Source organism: Ovis aries, chromosome 9 (genome assembly GCF_016772045.2).
Source record: "Ovis aries strain OAR_USU_Benz2616 breed Rambouillet chromosome 9, ARS-UI_Ramb_v3.0, whole genome shotgun sequence".
NCBI classification, from domain to species: Eukaryota; Metazoa; Chordata; class Mammalia; order Artiodactyla; family Bovidae; genus Ovis; species Ovis aries.
The window spans coordinates 38853405-38863165 of record NC_056062.1 but is presented as its reverse complement, the minus strand read 5'-3'; positions in this window follow the sequence as shown (position 1 = coordinate 38863165).

The following is a 9761-nucleotide window of genomic DNA, read 5'->3' as shown; positions in this document are numbered from 1 at the left end:
ATGAGAGTTGAGTGATGCCAGCCAGCTTGTTCTTTGGTTTTCTGGAAGTGGAGAGTTGTTAGCAAACAGGATGTCTTCATTCTGACATCTTCTGAGTACAAAATTGTTAAATAAGATCATTCTAATTAATGCTTCTCTATACCAAGAAGTGCATTTTTAAAAAATCTGTCTCTCACTCAAACAAAGCATTTCACATCATCCTATGTTAACTGATTTGAATCTGAAAAGTTGACTTTCTATAGAATGTCTTCACTACCTATCTGCAAATCTAAATAAATTAGGAGAATAAATGGTCCCTTTTCTATACTTAGTAGACAGACACGATTTTCCTTTATTTAAGGAGACTATGTTGTCTTTTCCCCAATAGGCCATGATTGCATCATCATTATCATCATCACCTGTGTCATTTCTATGGCATTTTATACTTTTCAAAGGATTTTAACATATATTATTTCATTATGCTGCAGTCCATGGGGTTGCAAAGAGTAGGACATCACTGACTGACTGAACTGACTGACCTCATTATATGCCCCACATTCCCACTTTTCAGATTCCACGAGCCAGCCACGAGTATGCGATAACTGTGTGCTATTGAATAAATGAATGATCATCATACTGTTACGTCAAGACAACCCAAAGTCTCACTTGTTTCTGTCACCTCAGTAGGATCTGTCTAGGACTGACTTATTTTCTAGAACTTCATCATACTTGGTGATGGGTTTTTATTTATTTCATAAATGAATCTATCTTTTTAAAGTCTTTACTGAACTTATTGCGATATTGCTAATGCTGTTAATGTTCTAGCTTTTGGGCTGTGAGGCAGGTGGGATCTTAGCTCTACGACCAGGGATCAAACTGGCACTAGATGGAATAGCATTGGAAGGCGATTCTTAACCACCAGACTACCAGGGAAGTCCCTGGCAATGGCTTTTTAATGTGATGCAAAAAGAGCTGTGAAAGAGTCATGAAAAAAGCATGTAATGGTGGCAAGGATCTACCTGCCAATCCAAGTGACGTGGGTTCAATCCCTGGGTTGGGAAGATCCCCTGGAGAAGGAAATGGCAACCCACTTCAGTATTCTTGCTTGGAAAATTCCATGGACAGAGTAGCTGGGCAGGCTACAGTCCATGGGTTTGCCAAGAGTCGGCCACAACTGAGCACACAAGGTTTTGTATTAAAAGCAAGATTTAGATGGGTAGAACCATTCTGACAGATGAGTAAGGTTTGCTGTCCTTCCACTCTTGTCAGCTTTCAGTTAAATTTTCTGTCTTGCTGTGGAGACAGTTAACAGCACTTACCAATTATCTACTAGGTTCTAGGTGACTGTGATAAATGCTTTCATGCATTATTGCATTTGATCTGCGTACATGTTGCTTTGCTTCTGCTATTACTCTGGGTAGTATTGCTTTCAGTATCTCCCATTTGTTTACAGAAAGAGTTCCTTTGCTGCTTCTCACAAAGGTACAAATTCTCTCATCGGTGATATCAGTCTATTACAAAATAGCTTGGAAGTGTTGCTTAGCATTGGTTTGCATCTTGGTGGGGTAAATTGCTGCCCATCTGAATTGTCTATTGCTCCAGCATCCCTTTAGTGATGTGTGAAAGCTTAGTGTTCCAGCCTCTAGGTCCTTCTCCATCTCTAAATCTGCTCTCATTTCCCGGTGTTGCAAGAAATGCAAAACGCTTGGGAAGTCACTGCCTGGACTGAGGTGGCACTTGCCATGAGCCATGCCACTCATCAGTCGCTCTTTGGGTCTCTCTCTTTTGGTTTGCAAGAGGCTATTTCCAGAGGCAGAGAAAAATAATGGTCCATTTACCTAAGGGTTTTCCCTGGTGGTTCAGTGGTAAAGAGCATGCCTGCCAATGCAGCTGACTCAAGAGTCACTGGTTGAATCCCTGGGTTGGGAAGATCACCTGGTGAAGGAAATGGCAGCCCACTCCAGTGTTTGTGCCTGGGAAATCCCTTGGACAGAGGAGCCTGATGGACTACAGTCCATGGGATCACAAAGAATCAGAAATGACTGAGTGACTAAGCACACACACTGATTTACCTAATGGAACTTCACCCTAGTGGATGCGAATGAGAACGGCAATTGAAAGTCTTCTCTGAGTTCATTTTTTTTTTCTTCTGATTGGTTGCAATCACCACAATATTTGTGCAGATGGCTCTGTATTGATGTCCTGCTTCCATCAAGTATGATTAGCAGAGTGAGTGGCTATTGGTTTCACAGTTCCAACATTGCTATTCTTGCTTTAAGTCTTACACTTTTCACTGACTTGTGACCTAATGGAAAGACTACCAAAGAATAAGTAACATCCCCAAACTTGCAATAAAAAGAGAGAAAGTCCCTTCATCTCAGAGAGAAGGTCCACTTAGTGTCGGCATTTCTAAGGGAAATGTATGTGGTCAGCTTTGTGGAGGGTGAAGTGTGAGTGTGGAGTATGACAAATTTGACTCTATTGTCATAACATGCATATGGTGATGTCTGACACCAGACCAGCTCCTGGAGACTTACAATTCCTCAAATTCCGCCATTAAAAATATTTATTTGAGCAAATTGTTAGCCAGTGTATCTTGATATACTGTGCATTATACAAAGTGCAGGATTCCCTGATGGCTCAGACGGTAGGTAAAGCATCTGCCTGCAAATGCGGGAGGCCTGGGTTCAATCCCTGGGTTGGGAAAATTGTCTGCAGAAGGAAATGGCAACCCACTCCAGTACTCTTGCCTGGAAAATTCCATGGGTGGAGGAGCCTGGTGGGCTACAGTCCATCGGTTCGCAAAGAGTTGGACACAACTGAGAGACTTCAATTCATTTCATATAAAGTGTTAAATATGAGATATATTTGGAATGCTGACTTGCTAAACATTATCAGTTGTTTTTTTCTAGAAATTTCTTCTCAGTATGGGAAAAAAGAAGAGCTTGAGAATAACAAGAAGTTAGACATAAAGGTGAAAATAAATAAAGCCAATTTCATCTCCTGATGCAGGGATTCTAAGTTCTTCCATGTGGATAAAGCCCCGAGGGTTTGGAACCTGCGCTTTAAAAATGAATCCCTTTTTGTCTTCCCAAGTGCCTAAAAACTGGGACTAGCCCATGAATGTTAAATAGTTTTTAATGGAATCACCCTCATTTATCAAAGCTCTAACCTTACATACCTCTACTTGGAGTTTCTTCTGCTTCTCCTTTAATTTATTGCTAGCAATTTAGGAGAGAACTTTTTCTAAACCGTAGAATTCAGTCTTATTACCATGTAATTTGGCTTACCTAAAGCTACTTTTCTTTATGGCCTTATTGTATGTATCTCTGTTCTGTATTCCTATCTTCATTTATTCCTGATGTTTGTACATTTAGCTTGCTAGGAAATAATTCCATGCTTTTTGTCCCCTTCATTTTTCTTTGTGTACAATTTAGAAAGTAATTCAGAAGATTTCACTTATGCTGTCTACATTGGACACAATTTTGCTTTGTACAGATATAATTTTCAGAATGAATTCTCTATGTTCAGTTGCCAAGAAAATAGTTTATCTTGGCATATTTTTGATTTTATAAATATATGTATATATCTGTATAAATATATACATCTATATATTATATTCTTGTACCTGTGTTCAATTTAAAAAGTCTTGCCCAAGAAATGGCAATTTTATATACTTCTTACTTTGTTCTTAAAAATTTAGAGATTTATCTAATAAGAGTGCTTATAATTTGATGCTACAGATTTAATTTACAGCAACCAATTCTCATGATTCTGATGTTGAAGTAAATGTTATTATGATGATATCTTAAGAGGTGGCCAGAGCTTTCAGTTGTGTTTATAGAGATAAAATCTGTTTGACTACCACTGAGTTGCCTGCTGTTAGCAGTTGATGAGTTAGAACTTCAAACCATTTCTAGGCAAGCCTGGTAAAGTGGTCCATTTGTGAAAAATCACTGTGAAGACTCTACTTTCTAAGTAACAGTGATAGAGTTCTTGCAAATTGCTTTTTCAGGAGGGACTGTAAAACATTGGCATTGTCTCATGACACCATGGTGGTAGTCAAATCACCTTCTGTAAATTGGCCTGGATAGAAAAGTCTGGGTAGAAAAGTATTTTTCTTTGCATTAGATAAAACCTGACCACAGCCAATGGCTGCTGCTGCTGCTGCTAAGTCACTTCAGTCATGTCCGACTCTTCGCAACCCCATGGACTGCAGCCTACCAGGCTCCTCTGTCCATGGGATTTTTCAGGCAAGAGTTCTGGAGTGGGTTGCCATTGCCTTCTCTGACAGCCAATGGAAGCATCTAGAAATGCTCTGAAGCATGTTCTGTGTTGAGGATTTGAGGAAAGAGAAGAGGGAGTGCAAGTCCTCTTGAGGAGGAGAGGTTGCTAGAGTATGGGGCTAGTTTCATGGCCCAAGATATAACATGCTCAGATTTTTAATCACTGCAGATGAGAACACCACCTAGATAATCGGTCTTACGTTCTATATTCTTCAGCGTCTACAGTTGACTCTGGCTGGAGTTACACACATAAGATGATCTCAGATGTCCTTCAAAAGCCATAAATGAATGAACGTGTGCAGTAAGCCTCAGGAGAATAATTGTGAGCCAAAGAGAAAGAAAGAGTATGAGTTTTGGTTTTTCTTTGGCTCAGATCACACGGATGGCAGCAATTTTGCTACTGCAGAGTTGGCCCTGAACAAAACTAATTTCACTGGGAGAAAATGATTGTATTTTCTTTTAAACAGCCTAGTATGTGAAGTGAATTAACACCCTCAAGTCCCTTGAAATTTGGCTTGACTTAATTTTACAGCACTTTATTCAGATTAATAATTACATGTTCATCTCTTACTCTTTAAGTCATATCAACACTTGATTGCCATGAAAAACACGTTCTGGTTATCCAGGGAATATCTTTTTCCAGTAAATCGATATTTTTATTCTACTAAATGGTCTTAAAATTTTTTTTTAGTGAAAAAGTTTCTTTGGGATATTCCCAATGTAGTCTCTTTATGTTTCTTTACAGCAGCGACTTTCAATTTTATTTCCTCTGGGGAAAATCTCAACTCCTTAGTTTCTGAAAATATTTTTCTGATTTTTGGTATCTGCACTATTTCAATTCCAATTTCATCATCAATTTTAATAACTTTATTGTCATGACAAAAAAAAATGTGAGTTTTGCCAAAGTCAGTGAGTCTCTGTGTCTAACCTTTTAGTTTTCTCAGTGGTGAATTTTCTTGTTTCTGTTCCCCATTGCTTTCCGATTCAGATTTGATGATAGGCTGCCACATGGTGCAAAATGCTTTATTTATTGCTTTTTCTCCACTCGTCAAAGTAAGACAGGATATTTTTGTTTGGTTGTTTAATGTGTGTGTGTGTGTGTGTGTGTGTGTGTGTGTGTGTATGTATGTGAAGTTGGACCATCTTAATGATCAAATAACTAGCTTCCTTATATTTTTCTTTGCATTGTTTTTGTCGCTCACAAAGGAATATCTTAGCTATTTCCTTGCACACTTGTCATTAAGTTGGTCACTTTATATTTCTAACTGTCTCATGTTTCAGTTGATAATCATGGCATTTGTATTCGATCTGCCATGTATTTTCTACATTTAAAGCAATAAGAATATCTGTACTTATAAATAAGGGAATATTGCTTTAGTGCAACTAACATAAGGAGATGAAGTTAGTGCATATTTTTTAATGCTGGACATTTCAACAGTTTAGAGGGTCAGTACACTAATATAACTTATATGGTACTTATGATTGTAATTAATTCCTGTGTTTGAATTAGGTATTAATCTTGCTAAGCAGGTAAAAATTGTTTATCAATAAATTGTAAGGAACTGCCTTATCCTTTCCTTCATGCTGATCACCATTAAAGGGTTATTTTTTCCTCCCATTTCATTAAAAAATGGTACTCAAAGAGAACAAAAATTAAAAGTATGGATATTTTGGAGATGTGCAGTTATTGATAAAGATTATAAATGCTTTCTTTATCATGTTTTATTCACCAAAGGGTGCATTTAGACCTAATTTTGTGTTCTGTCTTTATCTCAAAATTCTCCTGGTTTTTGTTTTCTTCCTTTCCTAGGTTCTAATGAATTACATTTTTCAACAAAGCATTATAAGTCAGATTACATGGTGCAATGGTATTCAAAGAGGTTAAGTAATTTGACTTAGTCCACAGTCAAGTGAAAGTCAATATGAGGAAAGTCCCCCCTGCCCCCCACCCCCTCCCCGCCCCAAATCTAAGCCTGGATGACTCCAAAGTATTTGTTATTTTCACTATATGTATAATACTGTTTTGGTCTTAAGAACCCAAACCATCCATACTCACACAACTTGACATCTATATTAACATGATTGTACTATTTGACTGTCTTTACTGACTTAACTTTATTATTCCACTGTTTTTTGTCAACATGACGTTACTATTCTAGGAAACTCTTGCCCAGGGAGATGAAATAATTACATTGCTCAGCATCAGGAACTTTGTGGAAAATTCCATTTATTTTTCTCTATTGAAGTGTAATTGATTTGCTTCCCTGATGGCTCATTGGATAAAGAATCTGCCTGCAATGCAGGAGACACAAGAGACACAGGTTTGATTCCTGTATCTGGAAGATCCCCTGGAGGAGTAAATGGCCACCCATTCCAATATTCTTGCCTGTAAAATCCCATGGACAGAGGAGCCTGGCGGGCTACAGTCCAAAGTGTCACAAAAAGTCAAACATGACTGAGCGACTAACACGTACTTAATTTAAAATGTTGTGTTAGTTTCAGGCCTATAAGATATTGATTCAGCTATACATATATATCTATTCTTTCTCATTATAGATTATTACAAGATACTGGATTTAGCTCCCTGTACTATACAGTAGGTCTTTGCAGTTTATCTGTTTTATATGTAGCAATGTGTACTTGTCAATCCCAAACTTCTAATTTATCCCCATTCCTCTCTCTCTTTGGTAACCATAAGTTTGTTTTCCACATCTATGAGTCTTTTTCTGAAAGCTCTATTGAAATGAGCATCACATTGTTCAATTACCAAATGTGTGCATGTGTGCTAAGTCACTTCAGTCATGTCTGACTCTTTGCGACCCTATGGGCTGTTGCCTGCCAGGCTCCTCTGTCCATGGGATTCTCCAGACAAGAGTACTGGAGTGGGTTGCATAGCCCTCCTCCAGGGGATCTTCCTGGCTCAGGGATCGAACCTGCATCTCCTATGGCCCCTGCGTTGGAGGTGAATTCTTTACTGCTGAGCCACTGGGGAAGCTCTCAATTATTGAACAGATAGCACAAATGACTACTTATTCCCCAACCCCCTTCTGCATATGCACCAACGCATCCTCCTTGCTTTGTCCATCAGTCCTTAACTGTTATATTGTCATTTCATCTAACTCCTGCCAACCTGTCTCACTGAAAGACCTGTCTTGAACTAGATTCCAAAACGTCACTCACATCCTGACTTTGTCCATTCCAATATGCTGCTGACACTGGCTTGGAAGTGTTCTGCCGTATTATGGTGAGCAAACATCTCTACCTGCCTTATCCTCAGGTTAGCTTGTTGATATTGTCAAGGACTCAGCTTTCAAAGGTGGTTAGGACTTACATTTCTTTGTTTTGCATGTCTTTGATTTGATTACATTTCTTTGATTTCTCTGATATAAGTGCTAGGTGGACATCTGCTGATTAATTCTGAAAGAGACCTCAAATTGTCCCCTTATTTCTGCTCCTAAATCTTCTTCTTAGAGTGTGATCTGAATAAAGTTACTTATCTTCAGTTTTCATCTCTGGAAGATAGGGTATTAGTTACAGGGTCGGGGTGAAGCTTAAATGGGGCAGTGTCTCTGAAAATGTGCTTTGGGTGCTATGTCTTCAACTCAGAATCATCTTGTCACGGTTTTACTTATTCTGCCTTGTGATGCTAATCGTTTAAGATCAAACAGATATCTGTTTGAAGTCTGGAGGTGTTGATGTATGTATTTCATGTTAGGGACTGTGAGGAGTAAAAAGAGAAATAAAAAAGAGAAACAAAACCATTGTCTCTGACCTGAAGGGATTTACAGTTCTTTTTATTTTTTCTCCCTTTTTTTTTTGATTCACTGGAATATTACACTTTCTGAACACTTAATCTGCTTTCTAATATTTGATACTAATTTAACCCCAAACAAGAATTCAAATTTCCATCATAGTTTACATTTTCATAATGGATTTCTCTTCTCCATGTACCATTTTTTAAAAGAACTTAATTTTTTTTTTTTTTGCACTGATGGGCATGTGGGATCTTAGTTCCCCAACCAGGGTTCAAACCTGGACCCACTGCAACGTGTGGAGGTATGGAAGCCTGACGTCCTAAGCACTACCAGGGTAGTTCCTCCATGTGCTATTTTTTAACCTCTTTTTTTTTTTTTTTTGTCTCACTGTCTCCTCACCATTGCTTTTTGATTGTAATCCCAGGTGTGGGAACTGTGTCAGACTTTCTACTGTACAGTTCCTAGCAAATGTGTTATATCCTGAGGTTAATGAATGACAAACAAAGAATTCTGAATAGTGAATAATGAAGGAGTCAGCAATGACTGTGGCTGTGTCTGTGTATTCTCTTAAGAGGAATTTCTATGGTTGAGTTGCAAATGGAATGCATGCTTTGGTATTGATTAACAGACGGAATTTTCCTTGCTTTGTTCTGTTCCTATTATTCAGAAAGTTACTATATTCTGAAGAGTCGTCATCTGTAGGACAGCAGTTTTTCAGTTGGTGTGTTACACCATCTTCTATAAATCTGCAGCTATTGTTGGGCTCCTATTTTTCTCATATATACTGGGATGAGGTGAATCATGTCACTGAATAGAATCAACTCAGCTTTATCAGAAGCTGAGCATGCTCTTAGACATTTTTTTTTTAATCTGAAGAAAATTTCTCAAAGCTTCTGTTTAGAAACAGTAATTTTCTTCCAAGCTGATCTGAAAGTCCTTAATGTAGTTACTGTGAACCACAGAGAGATGTAAGTGTGTGTGTGTGTGTGTGTGTGTGTGTGTCTAAGTATGTGTCTGTATGTGTGTAAGTACATGTGAACATAGTTTACTTTGTGACTTATTTCTGGTGAAAGATAGTATAACTCTGCATGTCTCTTCAGTTTTCCTGGATCAAATATATCCAGATAAGGATGATGATGCTAGGGCCAGGGCCAGTCTTCAGAAGCCTGGGATATTCATGTCATGATTATCATCCTCAGCAGTGGTGACTCTCAGCCTCCCACAGGTACTCCAGACACATGAGAACACGACCCAAAGATAGAGGCATCTTGCAATGTGAGACATCAGAAGATCTGCGTCTGCTTAGAGTATACAGAGAAGCATAGGGCACAAGCGAGTACGTGGATATAAACCTCCTGGTGGAATAGCTGCATAAAAGCTCGCTTCTGTAAGGGTTTAGATCCTGTCGTATGTACTATATTCTAGTTTACTTGTGGGAAGCATTGGCAAAAATGGACTAAAAGAGTTCTAAGTAAAATTGACGTGTTTAAATACCAGCTGTTGAAGATCTTCACAGGAACTCCACTGATGGATGGCACTGGGGTGTACCCCAGCCTCTATGAAAGCCTTTTTCTGGTCCTTTAACAGAATGTAATTTGCCACACCTTAGGAAATTTGCAGGAAGTTGGGCTTCCCAGGTCACTCAGTAGGTAAAGAATCTAACTGCAATGGAGGAGACACAAGAGACACAGGTTTGTTTGATCCCTGGGTTGGGAAGAATCCCCTGGAGGAGGGCATGGCA